Raw genomic sequence first — 17,933 nt, 5'->3', positions numbered from 1 at the left:
GACCCATTTTCCCACGTCGCGAAGGGAAAACAGGAAAACAGAGTCTCTAAGTGGCTGCCCTACACAAAATAAAATCATTCATTCTCTATGGCTAAAACCATAGGAAACTTATGAATCAAGGCCGGGACTTGCCAGCAGGGCTTTCGCGCTACATATTCTTACATTTCATGCTACATACTCTTATCCTTCCTCACTGTATGCCCATATTATCAAAGGAAAATGAGTAAACAAAGTCTTAAATTCACAGAAACTAAAGAATGATATATAAACTGAATTCCTTTGGGGTCACTCTCAGTGCCTTCACTCTGTCTCTCTCACTGACCCCGTCTCTCTCTGTTGTCTCTGTCCCTCTGAGTCTCTCTTAGGCTCTCTCTGTGTCTCTGAAAGGAGACCACACTGTCTATGGAGTATTACCCCTTCTCCAATAAAATTTCCTTTTGACTCTAACTTTCGTGTGTGCTTGAATTATTTCTCATGCTCAGCCAAGAACTCTTTTCTTTCTCTGTGTAGGGCCTGAGTTCCCCCCACTTGGGGGAATTTGTCCTATTCTGCATCAAAACCAGTGGGTAAGAAGGGAATGTTCTCTGCTGTACATTTGTTGTTGACTAGCTATAATTGCCCACTCTTTTTTCTGCCTATAGTGGCATTTTTGGTGAGTTATGGACAGATTGTTTCAAACAGAAGAGCACATATCTCAATAAATTGAGAAGGGCCTGTACTTGGATGGGGAGCAGATCTGTTTGATTTTCTAATTTCTGAGGTTTCTAAAAGTCACACTACTTTATAGTCATTTACCAAATATTTGACTGTCAAAGAGGGACTTCTTAGAAGGGCTCACATCTGAACAGGTTGAGAGGCTAATGTTTCCAAATATTGTTCTGCACTGATTACGTCATCAGGCTCAGAGACAAAGGAAGAAGAGCAGGTCACAACTGAGGGAGATACCTGTTGCTTTTTCTAAAGATGGATGTATGTGGTGGTGGCGGGAGTAGGGTGACATTAGGAAATAAAAATGGTAGGCACAAGTTTCTAGGTACTATGTCAGTGGGAGTCAGGACCTACAAAGACAGAATAACTTGGAAACCTTTGATACTGTCTTTAGGTAGTTATTTGGCTATGCTTCCGGTTTTCCCCACATAGTCAACAATTCAACAGGGAAAGGGACTATCTTCAGGCACAGTGAAGAAAGGATTTTGGGAGACTCCCATCCAGTCTACAGCTAATTTGGAATGAAGAGACCTCTAAGGTGGAGTGGTGGCACTATTTGGAGAAACCACACCTTGCCCTTCCAAATTTAGCCAAGAAGGAAGATCACCACAGGTAGAATAGCTGGACTCCATAGTCTTGAATTTGGTTCCCTCAGAGTCCTCCTCCATTGTCAAAATTTGGAGACGGGGGTTTGAATTTATTAAGGGCACGGTCTGGTTTCCTTGCACGTCTGGCAGTACTGGGATTAAAAAGTAACCTTCAAGGGGAAAGGTGCAGAGGCAAGAAACAGGGCCACCATTCCAGTCGATTTGGACTCTGGAAAGTTAAATTTATTGATTAATTTTTAAAGAGCTGAAAAAGGCTGAGGTTCTCAGACCTACAGTAGAAAAAGAAAAAGAAAGTGTTGGAGAGAAGAGAGATTGATATAACCCAGTGATAGGGTCCTGAGGCTGGACAGTCGAAAATATTCAACTGGCATTTTCCAGCCTTCTACCCTCAAGGGATCCTGCTAAGGCTTGAGGGGGCACTGGGAAATAAAATCCGCCCTTAAGAAGCTTTCATTCAGGGGCTGTGACACCAGATGCACCCTTGGGGATTGAAAAATGCCTGTGCTCTGTAGTGAGCATACTTGAGTTCAAGTTCTGACTCCTCGATACACAGTTGTGAACTTGAGCAAGTCATGGCTATTCCCCACTCCTGAGCCTAAGTTTCCTCTTCTGTGGAGTCAGAATTGTTCATGTGAGAATGACAGAAACAATTCTGTATTGCGCCTAATACAGTGCAGGAAGCACTTCTTAAACAAAGCTGCCGTGCCGAGGTTAACACGTAGCAAAAGCTCCAAAGAGGTAGCATTCATACCAACTAGAGGATCTGGGAGGTGGATGGTAGATGGTGAGAGCCAGCCTCGGGGGGAGGTGGCTTTTCCGCATGCGCTTAGTCTAGGAGCCCAGCAGAGCAGCAAGGGGGCGGGGCCAGGTTTCTGAAGGGGTTGCTATGGCACCGAGAGGCCAGGAGAGGTTAACCGAACCCTTAAAACCTTACTCCCTCCCCCATCCGCCACCGCCTGGGCCGAGGGCCATTGTTCCCGGAAAAATGGCGTCGGTAACCCTCCTCCCGGCCGAAGGCCTAAGTAAGCCTGAGTGAGGGTGGGAGTGGTACTGGAGGTGGTAACAAAAACTACAATTCCCAGGGTACACTGCACCTGCCCGCGAGGCGCAGGGCACGTGCCCAGGCCTAGCGGTTACATGCCGTCAAAAATCTGTTTCATGGCTTCCCTTTTCCATTCCAGCTTTCGTTGTTGCCCAGCCCCCGCGCGCGCGCACTGCGGTCCTGGGGGGTGGGGGGCACATGCCTTGGCCATAGCCCTTGCAACATAACCCGGAGACCGGTATTTATAAATCTGTGCTTCGACTTCTAATTCCTAAACTAGCAGGTATGGGTCTCGCGAGAAAAGCCGGGAGGTGGAAAAAGGGAGTTTAGGGGTGGCGGGTGAAAAGGTGCGGGCGGGTACCACATCTCGGCCGAGCTACCGCATTTAGAGGCATGTGGATAACAGAATGGGCGGTGGGTGGCTAGGAAGTGTGCTTGGACTTTTTTTTTTTTTTCCCCTGAAGAGAAGGTAAAGCAGCTGTGGAGAGAGATTTTGAACACGCAGGAGGTGTTACCCGTGGCTCCTCAAAGATTTTCTTCTTGGAAAGGAGAGAAGCCTTTCTCCTCGACGCGCATCCCTCTCTCCTGCTGCGCTGAAGAGCGCGGGGGAGGAGCGCGCACGCTCTAGTTGGCTAGCCACTCGGCACCTCGCAGCGTTCGGGGCTATTCGGAGTTGGGGCTCCTCCGTCAGCTTTCTCCGCCCCTCCCCCTCTCCTTTCCTCCTCCCGCCCCCTCTCTGCCCCTTCTCCAGCCCCCTCTCCCCTCAGAATTCCCTGGCTGGAGTACGCGTGCGCCTGTTCAGCTCCCAGGCGAGCGCGAGCTTGGGCTCGTACCCCGCTTCCCTTAACCCCGCCCGCTCTTTACCTACCGGCAGTAGCTGGCCCGGTGGGCTCGCGGGGAGACGCTCGCGCGCGCACGCGCACACAACGCGAAGCGGAGCTCGAGACATCGAGGAGGGGAGTTAAAAGCATCGGAGGAGGCGATAGAGGAGGAGGCGGTGTCTGTGTATGTGTGTGTTCTACGGCGTTGCTCTTTGAGGGGCGAGAGTAGGCTTGAAAGAGGGTGAAGGAGAAGCAAAAAGAATCAGAGTCTCCCTCCGCGAGAGCCTCTAGTCTGGTGAGGGTCCCGGGCCGGCCGGGGTGCTGGGAGAGAGGGAGGAGGCCGGGGGGCGTGTCTGGTATCAGGCTGAGAGATGAATGGGCCAGGGATGAATGGAGGGAGGCAGCCGCGGCCAAGAGTCTGTTAGGAGTAAGCGCCCTAGTGGGGGGCGGTTTGACCGAGGCGGGGTGATTGCAGTCACCAAGAGGTATGGGACGAGGCCGGACTCGGTTCTTCGGGGTTGTCGGAGCTGTTGTCGGTGTGAACGAACAGGCGGAGAGGAAAATTCAGAGGGGGAAAGTGGAGAAGGGCAGGTTTGAGGTTGAGGTGCGTTTTTTGTCTTTTTTGTTTTTGTTGGAGGGTGGCAACTTTAGGAGTTGATGGAAGACTTGGGGTGAGGAGGGTGAGGAGGATACTTGAAGGGGGGTGCGGGGGACAGTTGACAAAGGAATGAGTGATTATTTAAGTGAGATTGAGGCTACTGCAAGGGAAGATCGCTTCGGGTGTGGGAAGTTGAGTTTCAGTGGCCAATGGGGTGGTGGAAAGTGGATTTTATTTAGACATTCAGTCGATGTGTGAAGGTCGATAGGACTGGATCGGGATGAGGGATATTGCTGGCTCGTTTCGTAAATGAGTTAGGTTCAAGGACATTGAGAGGTGTTATTTGGGACCAGATAGTGTGTTCTGTGACTGATAGGTTGGGGATGGGGAGGAGATGGTATGATGGGGTTAGGATAAAAGTGGTGAGCTGGCTTCACTGTACTGAAAGAGATTTTGTTTGACTAGTTAAGAGTGGTGAAACATTTATGTAGTGGGATGCGGGTGGAAATCCTGCACGTGTGTGTCTCTATCTTGGGAGTTGATAGACCTTGTTGAAATGAAATGGAACCCTCAAAACAGATGCGAATGGAATAGCTAGTCCTTCTTAAGAGTTACTGTTGACCGAAGCAATTATATGAATAATAGCCTTTAAAGTTTTGCAGATCTTCTGTACAGTAGCCATCGCATCCAATTTTATGAAGTATTGTTACCTGTTTATATCTATAGTAAATTGTAATACCAAAAGAACTTTTGAGGAGGTCTCAGTGTATGACACAGAGCAGCAGGTGTCTTCTAGACAGTATCTAGAAGACAGTCCAAAGGAAAGTTACTTTTTGTTAAAGGATAGCTAAAATGCACTAAAGCCGATTTTGAATGTTACAATAATTATACGTGATTTTTTTGTCATTCTGAAATTTACCTTGTTTGAAAATTGGCAGTTATTTTTTGGTGTGTTTAAATTACAGCAGGTTATTTGGACATTTTGTTCTCTGAATACATTATTTATCGTCTGGTAAGGATGACTTGTGATGGTTTCATTCTGTTCTGGGTCAAGATTAATAGTTTATGGATTTTTAACTTCATGATTATTTTTTACAAACTTTACTGACATGTTCATTTATCTTGAAAATGTTGCAATTTTGAGAACATTTTAATGCCCTTTTTCTTTTATTCTACTTTGATGTTGGAAAGAATGTAACTCTTGGTTACCCAGGATTTAAATACAAAAGTTAATACTATGTTTATATTCTCACATTAAGATGAATACCTAGTATATTAAGTGCTAGAGTAAAAGTATAAAAGTACCGTGGGGGCCTGGAAATGTTACACTTACTCTGACAGGCAAGGTAGTCTCCCAGTTTTGAACTAGATATTCCTGGATTGGAAGAACATTCAAGTATTGAAGCTGGAAAGCATGGTGTATTTGGGGAGTGGAATGAGATAAGGCTGGAGTCTTAGAATGAGGTTGGTGTGAGGATTAGGAGCCCTTGATTGTTCTAGGGGGATAACAAACAGATTTGTTTGCTTCTAATGCCTCCCCACCCCCAACCTGGAATGCTGTCTCTCCCCCTTCCTTTGAATTTGAATTCATTCTTTTTAGACTAACCTGCCATTAGCTATTCCTGAAAGCCTTTCCTGTCCCCTTCCGTTTTTCCCCAACACCTGCCCTGAGCTAGATTAGATTAAGCACCCCACTTTAGTGATCCCAGCACACCTTGTATATATATTTTATTACTGTATTTTTGTTGGGAGGCAGGCAAGAAAGTTATTTTCCTTTTTATACCTTAGAGAGAAAATAAAGCACAGAAAAGTAAGACTTGCCCTAGTATGTAAGTGGTAGACCCTGGAGTTCTGACTTCTAGACCAGTGTTGATCCTCATATGACAAGTCTGCATTCATCGATGTAATTATCCTGTAGTGTTTTAGGAGTTGAATTTCTGTAATGTGGACTTTAACTTTCTTCTGTAGAGGGATTTTGTTTCATTAAGGTGTCCCATTGTTTAGCCAGTAAATGATGAAATCAGTGGTGGCAGTGAACCAGAGTCAGAAGAAAATATTCAGAAGTAAAGAAAATGAGAACTATTATATTGCTATCAGATTTCTAATCGATAATTTACTTTAAAGGTAATTAATAGAGGGCCAGACATTTTGTGTATATGTCTGGGGGGAGGCGTTGTGTGTAAGAAAAAAACCCTTTTTCAGTCTACCATCTTAGTGTAAGTAGACCAGCTCTATTTGCAGATATACTTGATTATGTCTGTTGGCTAAAAGCCAGAATACTTTCAGAGGGATGGGTCTTTTCCATTTTTGTTTGAGATTGTAAATTTTATGGCACCGTTAGGAGATATTTGATGACTGTAAAGAACATCTATGAAAGCATTCATTTAGAAATTCCGAAAGCTTCAAAAGTAGAATTTGATGCCATTTTTAATTGTTTTGGTAGAGCTTGTCATGAAATATTTGGTTTGGAAAATATTGAGATTAACTTACTGCAGAAATGAGCCTTTCATGTCCCTTTTCTTCCAGGGATATATTATTTTTTTCATGAACTTTTAAAAAAAAATGGAAATGAAGTAACATTATTTTCTGTGTTTTTACCTGGTAACATTTTTGTTGTGATAATATTCACATAACATAACATTTACCATATTAAAATATCCAATTCAGTGGCACTAAGTACCTTCGTGATGTTGCACATCTAGATTCAAAACATTTTTGTCACCCCAAAAGGAAACCCTGTACCCATTAAGCAGTCACTCCCCATTCCCCTTTTCTCCTAGCCTCTTGCAATCACTAATCTGCTGTCACTTTGGATTTGCCTATTCTGGATATTTCATATAAATGGAATCGTACAGTACATGGCCTTTTTGTGTCTGTCTTCTTTCACTTTGCATGTTTTTGAGTTTTCCTCACATTGTAGCATATATCAGTACTTCATTCCTTTTTATTGTTTAGTAATATTCCATTATATGTATATACTACATTTTGTTTATTCATTAGTTCATGGACATTTAGGATCTTTCCATCTTAGCTTTTGTGAATAATGCTGGTATGAATATTTGTGTACAAGGTTTTGTTTGAACACCTGTTTTCAACTCTTCTGGGTATACCTACAAGTGTAATTTCTGGGTCACGCGGTTAATTCTATGTTTAACTTTTTAAGGAACCACCAAACTATTTTCCACAGTGGCTGCACCATTTTACATTGCCACCAGCAATATACAAGGGTTCTGGTTTCTCCACATCCTTGGCAACGTTTGTTACTTTCTGTTCGTGTGTGTGTGTGTGTGTGTGTGTGTGTGTGTGTATATGGCCATGCTAGTAGATGTGAGGCAGTATCTCTTGGTTTTGATTCTTCTAATGGCTAATGATTTGGAGCATCTATTATGCTTGTTGACTATTTGAATTTCTTCTTTTGAGAAATGTCTACTTAAGTCATTTGCTCATTTTAAAATTTAGTTGATTATCTTTTAATTGTTAAGAAACTGTCGTCAAATCCAAGATCATGAAGATTTACCTCTGTTTTCTTTAGAGTTGTATAGTTTTAGCTTTAATATCTAGATTTTATCTATTTTGAGTTAATTTTTATGTATGACATGAGGTAAGGGTCTAGCTTCATTCTTTTACAAGTGGATTAACAAAGTTTTTAAAACTATAAAGTACATAGTACGCAATACTATGTGTGTATATTATTTAAATGAAGCAATCTTGTGGCAGTATCTGATCACTCTAGGCAGTTGTGGGAGAGAAATATTTCTATAGGTAATGCGAAGTGTGTGATATTCTAAAGCACTTTAGAAGTCAGTGAGACTTTTATAATCAGGAAACTTCAATATGGCAAGCTAGACAATCCTTATGCTAAAGTTACATAAGTGATTTTTAAAAAATAAGGAATGTTATTTTTGTTTTCAAATTGTTTGCATGGGGTTCAATCTTTGCTTAAAACTAGGAATAAAGCAGATTTAGTTTATAATTAACCAACAATTGGTATTAGATTTATCCTAAAAGCAATCATATCTATGTATTATCTAGTTTATTATCATGAGCCAACTTCTAAACCAGAATGTATATCAATCAGTATCTTGGAAACTTTTTATTTGTGGCTTAGGCTATAATTACATGTATATTTTCCTATTTAGGAACAAAATAAGAGTATTTTGATTTGGTTACTTGTGAAATGAGAATTAAAATTTAGTACAGCACAATCGATTGGCAAATCTTAGTCTGTAGTTAAGTGTAATTAAAATAGGGACATTAATTTTAATTTAAAAAAAACTAGGGGATGTGTTTTAATACAAGAACAAGAAATATGCTTGATCAGCCCCAAGATGTATGAGGCGATAGTTCAGCTCTGATTATATTCACTGCTGCCCAGAGAATAATTTTTGTCCTGCTGGACTACTGTGGCATTTCCATTCAGAGTTAGCCTTTGAAGGTTTCTGGCAAGAGAAAGAAACCCTTGAATATATATGGTTCGTTTGCAAAGGAACCTTTCAAATGCACTGATAACTTATTCTGAAGCTGTTAGCCCAAGTGAATTGTAGAGTATGACTTACCCGAAGTATTTTTAGATTCTACCATTCATTCAACAAGTATTTATTGTGTTCCTCCAGTGTGCCAGGGTTGATTTGTTGGGGATAGATGCAAAGGAAGCAAAGCAGGTAGTGACCCTGCCCTCTTTGAGCTTACATTACAGTGGAGGACAACAGATGGCCAAAAAATAATTTCAGAAAATAAATGCAAATAAGAAAATTGTAAAAGGGTGCTGAGATGTTGGGGAGGAGTCTCTTTAGGTCATGTGGTCAGTTCGAGACAGTGACTTTGAACAGAGATCCAAATGTTTAGAGACCAGCAATTTTTGGTATCCCTTCTGATAATTGTTATTTTGTCAAATTGTTCATTTGTCCCTTCTAAAGAACACTTTAGGCTTCTTACTATTTAAAAACTGCTTTTTGTTTCAAAGGGGAAAAACAGGTACGTTCCTTATGAGAAGATACTGTGTTCCCGAGTGGAAATGTCACTGGAGTGGGAGTCAGCCTGAGTTCTGGTCTTGCCTCAGTATAATCTTGCATATCTGTAAACACCTATTTCTGTATTTGTTACTAAACAAAACCAAAGTCCTACCAATTTTGTAGAGTTCCTTTGTTAATTAAATGAGTAAATATACTTGGCAGATTATGCAACTACATATGAAATGCAATGTATTATATTAATATGTTTTTGGAGTCAAAGTTTCTCAATTGAGAAATGTTTTCCTACTAGTTTAAAGCTTTTATGTTTACCCAATCTGGTAAATTTTAGTACCAGATGTCTAAACTCATTGATTAATTAAGAGGGGTTGAGATCTTAGAAAGTAGTAGTATGGTAGAAAGTATGTTGGATTTGGAACTAGAAAACCAGGGTTCCAGAATTATCCCTTTTACTTACTAATTCTGTGACTTGGGAAGACACTAAACTTCTCTGAGCCTTCCTCATTTTCAGAATTCAGGCTAACACCAAGTAGCTCTCAGGGTTGTTGTTAGGAATAATTGAGTTAAATAGATTAAGTTCTCTTGGAAACTATAAAGCAAGGTTTGATAAACTTTTTCTGTAAAGGACTAGGTAACAAATATTCTGGCTTTGTGGGCCATGGACTTTTTGTTGAAATGATTCAGCCAATCTTGTGGCATCCATAGCCAATGTGTAAGTGAATGACTGTGGCTATATTCCAATAAAATTAGGAACACTGAAAAACTAATTTCGAATAATTTTTATGTGTCATGAAATACTATTCTTTTTTATATATTTTTTTGACTTTAAAAATGTAAAAATCTTTCTCAGCTCACCTGCTGCACAAAAACAGGCTGTGCAGTGTGGTGGGTTTGGCCTGAGTGCTATATGTAGTTTGGACACCACTGTTAGGAAGGGTTAGACAGAGTAAGGTGTTAATTAAAGATTTGTGGGTAGGTGATTGATAAATAGAAATTGTTTAATTTTAATGATGAAAGAAAATGGACATGATTTCGACCCCTTTTCTAATATGGACCCAGACATTTTTTCATATAAAAAGGGCATCTTTAATTGAGAATATGGCCTTGCCAGAACAAAACTGGAGGATGGAAGTGAGGAAGAAGAAAGTTTTAGTGTTATAAACTCCCAAAGACTGTGATGTGGTTGTGCAGTGTACATATATATACAATTTGGGGTTGTGTATAATGTGTGCATCTGGCTCCAAGTCTCATGTGGTCCCAATTTATGAGTAGTTAAGAGTGAACTTGAGAGTCAGAGACCTGGGTTGAATTGTGGCCTTGGTTTTCACTAGCTTTATGCTCTTAGGCAAGTTAACTTAATTTTTGAGCTTAGTTTCCTCATTCGTAAAATGAGAATAAAAATATTATTTACCTCAAGATTCTTGTGATGTTTACATGAGAAAATGCATGGAAGAGCTTATAGTGCTTGGCACAAAACACTCAATAAGTGTTAACTGATAATATTCATTTGAATATATGTTTTACATAATTATTAGTTTTGTCCTTCAGTTATTTTAAGAAGTCATAATATCCTTAATTGGTTCTTTTGTACAGGTCGTTGATAGACAATTTTGCTTTAAAGGGTTAAAAAAATAGAGGGGTAAATTAAAACCTTAAAACCTTTACCCAATTTTCTGCCCTCCCAGTGGGTAACTTAAAAGTTGACTATGGATGTGTATAGTTCTTTTTCTCTGTATTTACATGCATGTGTATGTGCACACACAAATAAAAATATAATATATTTTTATGACTTGCCTTTTCCTCCAAAGAATACATTTTAGGGCTCTTTATATGTCAATATATATATGCTCACTTCATTCTTTTTGATGGATATATAGTATTTCAAAATACATGCTTCTTTAACCATTAGGATCAGTTTAGAGCATGTCCTCCAGTCTTTTTATATGCATTTACACATGAGTACATTTAGAAATAGTTTTGTGTTTTTTTGTATAAATGATATATAGATGTATACATTGTACTACAACTTGCTTTTCTCAGTAGTATATATGTGTAGGAGATTTTATATATCAGTATATTTCCATCTCTCATTTTTTAAACAGATGCATGTTATTACACAATACAGATGTACCACTGTTTATTTCACCATTTTCTTATAGATGGATATTTAATATTTGTTTGTTTGTTTGTTTGTTTTTTGCTATTTCAAACACTGCTTCAGTAAAAAATTCCTTGTACTTACATAGTTGTATACATACAGGAATATTTCTCAGGTAGATACTAAGAAGTAGAATTGCTCAGTGACAAGTACGCACTAGATACTTGGAATTCACCACATGAAAAGGCTATTTCAGTTTATCTGCTCATAGTGTCGAATTTCTCATATACTTCTCAAAACATATTATAGACTTTTTTATTTTGCTCATCTGATAGACAAAAAAATTGATATTGAATTATTTGAATTTGCATCTCCCTGCTTACTAAGGAGTTTGTTGAGTCATCCCCCTGCCATACATGTATTGGATATTTGTATTTCTTCCTACTGATTTTTTTTGTTTTAGTTCTTTATAGATTCTGCATATTAATGCTTTCCTATACATGTTGCAAATGTTTGCTCCTAGTTTGTTGGCTTATCTTTTAACCTGGCTCATGGTCAAATGGCCAAATGTATTAGCTTTTTGTTAATGGTCTTTGCATTTTGTCTTTTTAAGAAAGCCTTTCTTCAGGTTAGAAATATATTCTATATATTTTTTAATAGTTATATAGTTTTGTTGTTTTAATCTTCCTAGAATTTGTTTTTGTGACTGGTTTTAAGTAGGGTTTTAACTTTTTACCCCCAAATGGATAGCCAATTATTCTGACACCATTCATTAGGCTATCCATTCCTTATAAATATGAAATGCCATCTTTACCATGGACTATATCACTATACATAATGTGCCTGTTTCTGTACTGATTCTTTCACTCTATTAGCCCATTTGTCTGTTTCTTGCTGAAACTACATTTTTTAACTTACTGTAGTTATATGTTTATATGTAATATCTGGTAAGGCAAATTCTCATTGTTCTTTTTCAAGATTTTCTTGGCTTTCCTTTTGCTCTTTTAGAATAAGCTTTTCAATTTTGGACAAAATTGTCTCTTTAGAATTTTGATGGGGTTTACCTTGACTTTGGAATAATCTGGGAGGGGAGAGTTTGTGAAGATGCCGATATTGGGTCTTTCTACCAAAGAAAGGTGTATTTTATGTACTCCAGTAAAATTTTACAGTTTTCTTTATATAGGTGTTGCATATTATTTCTTGAGTTCATTCCATGTGAATATTTTATAGCGTTGTTGCCCTTATGAACAAGATAGTTTTAAAAAAATATTTTTTAAAAATCACATTGACCTGCCCTCCTTTCTGGACACCCAGCCCTTCCTGCCCGCTGCTGGCTTTGCCCACTCTGGAGCCCTCACTTAGAATAGTTTTTTTTTTTTAATTACATATTCTAATTGATTATTGCTGATGTCTAGCAAAGCCGTTGATTTCTGTTTGTTGATTTTGTCTTTGGCCTTTTTGCTGAGCTCTCTGATTAGTTCTGATTATAGTTGTTTAGTTCATTTTCTTGGATTTTCTAGGTAGATGATCATGTAGTCTGCAAATTTTAATTTTGTCTCTTACTTTCCAACAGTCGTAGGTCTGTTTTATTTCTTTAAGTGGTAGCAGTGATAACAGGATTTTTTGGCTTATTCCTGACTTTAATTATTGTTTTTGTGAAAGATGCTTAACTTGTAAGATAAATGTTAATCGAAACTACACTCAGATTCCTTTTTTATACCTATCGGAGTGTCAAAAATCAAAATGTTTGATAACACCTTTTTTGTTGTCAAGGCTGTGGGGTAAAAGACACTCTCACACATTGCAGGTAGGAGTTTAAATTGATACAATGCCCGTGGAAGGCAGTTCGGCAGCATCATATGAAGATACACGTGTATTATGTGTACTCTTCTGGATATATTAGCATACTTGAATAAAAGTTAAATATATAAATTTCCTTTGATCCAGCAATCCCATTTCAGAGAATTTACATATACATATACACACATTTATGGAAAATGAAATATGCAATGTTATCTGTCATAGCAAAAATTGAATTCCATATAGGTATTAAAAATAAGAATGAGGAACCTCTTTGTACTGACAGGGAAAAAAAGTATCTTAAAATATTGTGGCAATAAAAAATGTTTAGTATATACTGTGCTACTTTTTTGTGTAGAAAAGGAGAGAGAAAACATTTATATTTGCTTACTTTCCTAAAGAAACTCTGGAGGGCAACACAAGAATTTAATGAGTTAGTTACCTGTTGGGGGAATGGTGGGAATTAAATGGATGGGAAACAGGGTTGGGAGTGAACTTGTCCATTATATACCTCTTTCTTTGATTTTTGAATCCTATAATTATATTTTTAAAAACTAAATTAAAAGTGGTTTCTTGAATTATTTTGGCTCTTCCAAGGATATTTTTTTTTCTCTTTCTCTTGATTTTTTTCTTCTGTGTTATAGGTCTCTTCAAATGACTGTATCCTGATTCTGCTCATATTTAAGAATGAACTAGTAGTGGGGCTGACTGGGAGTTCTGTATACCTAGGCACGGTTGTCAACTGGTAGGCTTTATTTTTGGGGGTGAGTGGGGGCCAAAAGGTGGAGGGCTTTGCTCTGGGGTGCTTTATTCTTCCTAGTTTGTTGAGTTTGATATTCTGAATGCAGGGATTTCTTTCAGGGAGAGAGTTGATGAACTGTGTCATAATTCAGACCTTCAGCTAATCCCTGTTTTCAGCCTTTTTCTCACTCTGGTCCTCTTTGAGATTAGTCTACTTTGCATGTGGAGCCCCTCTGGGGTTTCCTGTAAGTCCACTCCCTCTTAGGTTGGAACCTTTTCTATTACGTACTTTATGTTGTAGCATCCTTTGATTTGTATTATCAGTCAGTTTTTTCCTGTGTGCTCTCTGTCAGAAATTGTTGAAATCTTGTATTGGCTATGCCATTTTTCACTTGTGTCCTTGATTTTTGATTTATAATTTTGTACTCTTTTACCATCACTTCCAGGGTCTTGGAAAGTACAAGAGATACAGGTGTTCAGCTCACCTTCTTGAACCAGAAGTCAACAGTAGTATAGCTTAAGCTTGGATAAACTGTAGACTACTTGAGGACCAGGACTGACTTTTGTTCTTTTATTCCCAGACCCTGACACAGTGCTTGGTACTTGGTAAATTTTTATTGGCATATAGATGTGTATATGAGAGAAAGAGAGGATTGTTAATGAAAATTTACTGTGTAATTTTGACTATTTAAATATGCATTCTACCTTGAGATAATCATGCTAAGCAAAATAAGCCAGACTGAAAAAGTTGAAAATCACATGATATCACTTATATGTGGGATATAAACCTAAAAGCAACAAATGAACAGGACAAACAGAGACTCAGGGACATGGACAATGGACTAGTGGTTACCAGAAGGTGGGGGGGTGGGGGAGGAGGGAAGAAGGAAGAAAGACAGGGTAAAGGGGGTCAAATATATGGTAGCTAAAGGAAACTGGACTCTGGGTGGTAATCATACAATAGAATATATTGATGTAAAATTATAGTGTACACCTGAAAATTATATAATTGCATTAACCCCAATAAACTTATAAACAAACAAACAAACAAATAAATATGCATTCTTTCAGTTGCTGGTTCCAAAAGTTGGAGAAATTCTTGAGCCATTGATTTTACAAAGTACTGATTTTATGCTGTATTTCCCATGGATAGAACCATGATAAGCTACAGGGGAAAAATTATTTTGAACTTTTAACTCAAATACTCCAAGCTTATATACAAACATGTTGAAGAAGTAGATATAGGGTACACATTTGTGAGTTTTTTCCTATGTACGATTATCTTCGTACATATTCCAAGGACTTAGAGCAGTGTGTTACCATTTTATGAAGGAAAATATGGTCACACATAGATTATGATATCTAGCTGCTGAACTCAGTAACAGACTTCAGGTTTGAGGCCTGATTTTTGTGGACTATTTCATTGAGCTATGTTTCTGCTTTGCTGAATGTAGAAGAGATATTATCCTGGTCACTGAAGCATACCCCTTTAGCAATGCCAACCTGGTTTATTACTAGAAAGCTTTAAAAGAATGTATGATATACTTTTCGGCCTTACTAAATAGAGTCTCCTGAAAATCATTTAACATTTTCTTGAGTATTGTTGAATAGTGCTTTAATACAGTGCTGCCCCTAGGGGGTATTAAGAGATAGAAAATAAAAGCTTCCATTTATTGATTATTATATTGTGCCAGGCACTGTGCTATGTAGTTTATATGTATATTTTCAGATCGGTCCTGTGAGATTTCACAAACAAAATCAAGAATGAATGAGGTTAAGTAATTTGTCTCAGATTTATTCTGAGGAGTGAGAGGCAGAACCAAGATTTTGATTCTAGGTTTTTCCCACTCTCAAGCCTGTGTTCTGAAAATCTGTTTTATGTTCAAAAAGCTAGTGGATCCATGATGAGAAGGCCCCAGATAATATGCTTAGTGAAGTTCTTGGCCTAGTTTTTAAAATTTGTTTTTCTTTTTTGTTGTTTACCCATAGGCTTCCAGCAATTACATTTTATTCTTGTCAGGTCTTTTCCCTTCAGAACAGTGATTCTCAACCCAGGAGGCCAGGCTGAAGATGAGGAGAGTGGACAGAATGGGGGGTGTGTAGAGAGTCTAGTTTTAAAAAGGCATATTTGATATTATTATGGCTTTGATTTTGTTCAAAATAGTTTATCTTAAGATCTTAAAGAGGGACATCATGTTTTATTAAGATAATTTACATATCATAAAATTTACCAATATAAATGTCAATTATTTTTAGTAAATTTACATAGTTCTATAACCTTGATTATAGTCTAATTTTAGAACATTTCCATTACACCCAAAGGATCCCTTGTGGTGATTTGCAGTCAGTCCTGGTCTTTCACTTAGCATGTTTTCAAGGTTCATCCTTGTTGTAGCATGTATCAGTACTTCATTCCTTTTTATTGTTGAATAATATTTCATTGGCATGGATATAACACATTTTGTTTAGCTATCAGTTGATAAGCATTTCGATGTTTCTACCTATTGGCTATTGTTTATAGAGCTACAATGAACACTTGGGTACAAGTTTTTATGTGGACATATGTTTTCATTTTACTTGGGTAGTTGGTATCATATAGTAACTCTATGTTTAACTTATTGAGGAGCTGCCAGACTGTGTTCCAAAGCATCTGCACCATTTTACATTCCCACCAGCAATGTATAAGGGGTCCATTTTCTCCACATCCTCACCAACACTTCTTACTATCTATCTTTTTTATTGTATCCATCCTCATGGATATGAGGTAGTATTTCATTTTGGGTTTGATTTGCATTCTCTGATAAGTAATGATGTAGAACATCTTTTTGTGTGTTTGTTGCCCATTCACATAGCTTCTTTAGAGAAATGTTTATTCAGATCTTCGGCCCATTGGATCATTTATCTTTTCATTATTGAGTTCTAAGAATTCTTTAAAAAAAATTTTCTTTTTTTCTTTTTAATTTTTTTTCTAGAATTCTTTATATGTTCTGAATACCAGTCTCTTATTAGATATATTATTTACACTTATTTTCTCCAAGCCTTTTCAGATGGCATCTTTTGAAGTACAAAAGTTTTAAATTTTGATGAAGTCCAGCTTCTCAATTTTCTGTTTTATCACTTGTATTTTTGGTGTTGTATCTGGGAAATCATTGCTTAACCCAAAGTCACTAAGCTTTACTTCAGTGTTTTCTTCTAAGAGTTTTACAGTGTTAGTTCTTACATTTAGGTCTATGATTCACTTCGAGTTTATTTTTTGTATGGTGTGAGATAGGGGTCCAATTTCATTCTTTTGTATGTGGATGTCCAGCTATCCCAGCACCTTTTGTTAAAAGAGAGTTCTTTCCCCATTGAATGGTCTTGGCATCTTTGTTGAAAATCAATTTACCATAAATATTAAGGTTTATTTCTAGACTCTCAATTCTATTGCATTGATCTATATATCTATTCTTATTTCTGTTGTTCATTTCTAATTTTTTTTGTGGTAGTACAGTATACTTTGACTTCAGTCCTTCTAATTGAGATTTGAGATTTATTTTATTGCATAGTATATGAATTGTTCTGGAGATTTTTCCATCTGTGATTGAAAAGAATGTGTATTTTGCTCTTGTTGGGTGGAGTGTTCTATAGGTAGTAGTAAGGTCAAGTTGCCAAGTTTTGGCCAAGTTTTCCAGATTTCTTGCTGGTTTTCTATCTAGTTCTCTTCATTATTGAGAATACGGTATTTAGATTTTCTGTTGTTATTATTAATTGTCTATTTCTTTAGTTTTGAAAATTTTGATTTAATGCATTTTGGGGCTCTGTTGTTAGATGTTTATATAATAGTTATATTGTCCTGATGAATTTCAAACTTAAAACATGTCCCTCTTTGTCTTTAATAACATTTTTTGTCTTAGGGTTGGGTTTTGAAAACTGAGGGAACATTCCTTTCCCAATCCCTTTTATTTGCTGCTGCTTATCCTGTAGTTTAGGAAACCAGGTGACCAAACATGTTAAGATTATTATACCAGAACAGCACTACTTGCCCCTCTATTTTTACATTAGGGTTCTGAGTAAGATTTTATTTTTTAAAAGAAATTCTGAAGTTAAATTTTTGAAGGCTTTATTTTTTACTTAAATTCTCCAAAGTTACCTATTTTTGTCTGCTTCGAAGTCCTTTTGTGTTACTTATAGATCTCTGCTCTTGAGGTTTCTGGATAAGTGACTTTTAGTTAAGTGAAGTGAATGGTATTCTTACTTAAGAATATCTCACCTAAAATGTTAACATTTAGGGAATGTGAGTGAAAGGTCTATTGGATTCTTGGTATATTCTTACAGACTTTTTTCCAGTCCAAAGTGTATCAAAATAAGGTAAAAATCTCTACCTAAGCGAGGCGCTGTTAGTTTTCTTTTTCTTGCTTGTGGACAATCCTCGTTTATTAAGTAACTTTCGAGGTATCTTGATTTGGCAATGTAACCTCATAGAGCACTTCATGAGTCCTTAGTTTACAGTCATTTATCATTTAACAACAGAGATATGTTCTGAGAAATGTGTTGTTAAGCAATTTCAT

The 17,933-nt window shown here is 37.6% G+C and overlaps 1 protein-coding gene across 1 annotated transcript in view; it reads left to right on the top strand.

Annotated features, from left to right (window-relative positions):
* The first annotated feature begins 3,169 nt into the window (after positions 1-3,169).
* Positions 3,170-17,933, top strand: part of WNK3 (WNK lysine deficient protein kinase 3) — a 146,921-nt gene continuing 132,157 nt past the window's right edge. Inside the window, exon 1 of the mRNA XM_039851421.1 lies at positions 3,170-3,474. The gene's annotated coding sequence lies outside the window, so the exon portion shown is untranslated. The remainder of the gene's footprint in view (positions 3,475-17,933) is intronic.

The sequence above is a fragment of the Pteropus medius genome, unplaced genomic scaffold (genome assembly GCF_902729225.1).
Source record: "Pteropus medius unplaced genomic scaffold, Ma_sr-lr_union100, whole genome shotgun sequence".
Classification (NCBI taxonomy): domain Eukaryota; kingdom Metazoa; phylum Chordata; class Mammalia; order Chiroptera; family Pteropodidae; genus Pteropus; species Pteropus medius.
The sequence above is the reverse complement of the archived record's forward strand: the minus strand, read 5'-3'. Positions and strand labels throughout refer to the sequence as shown.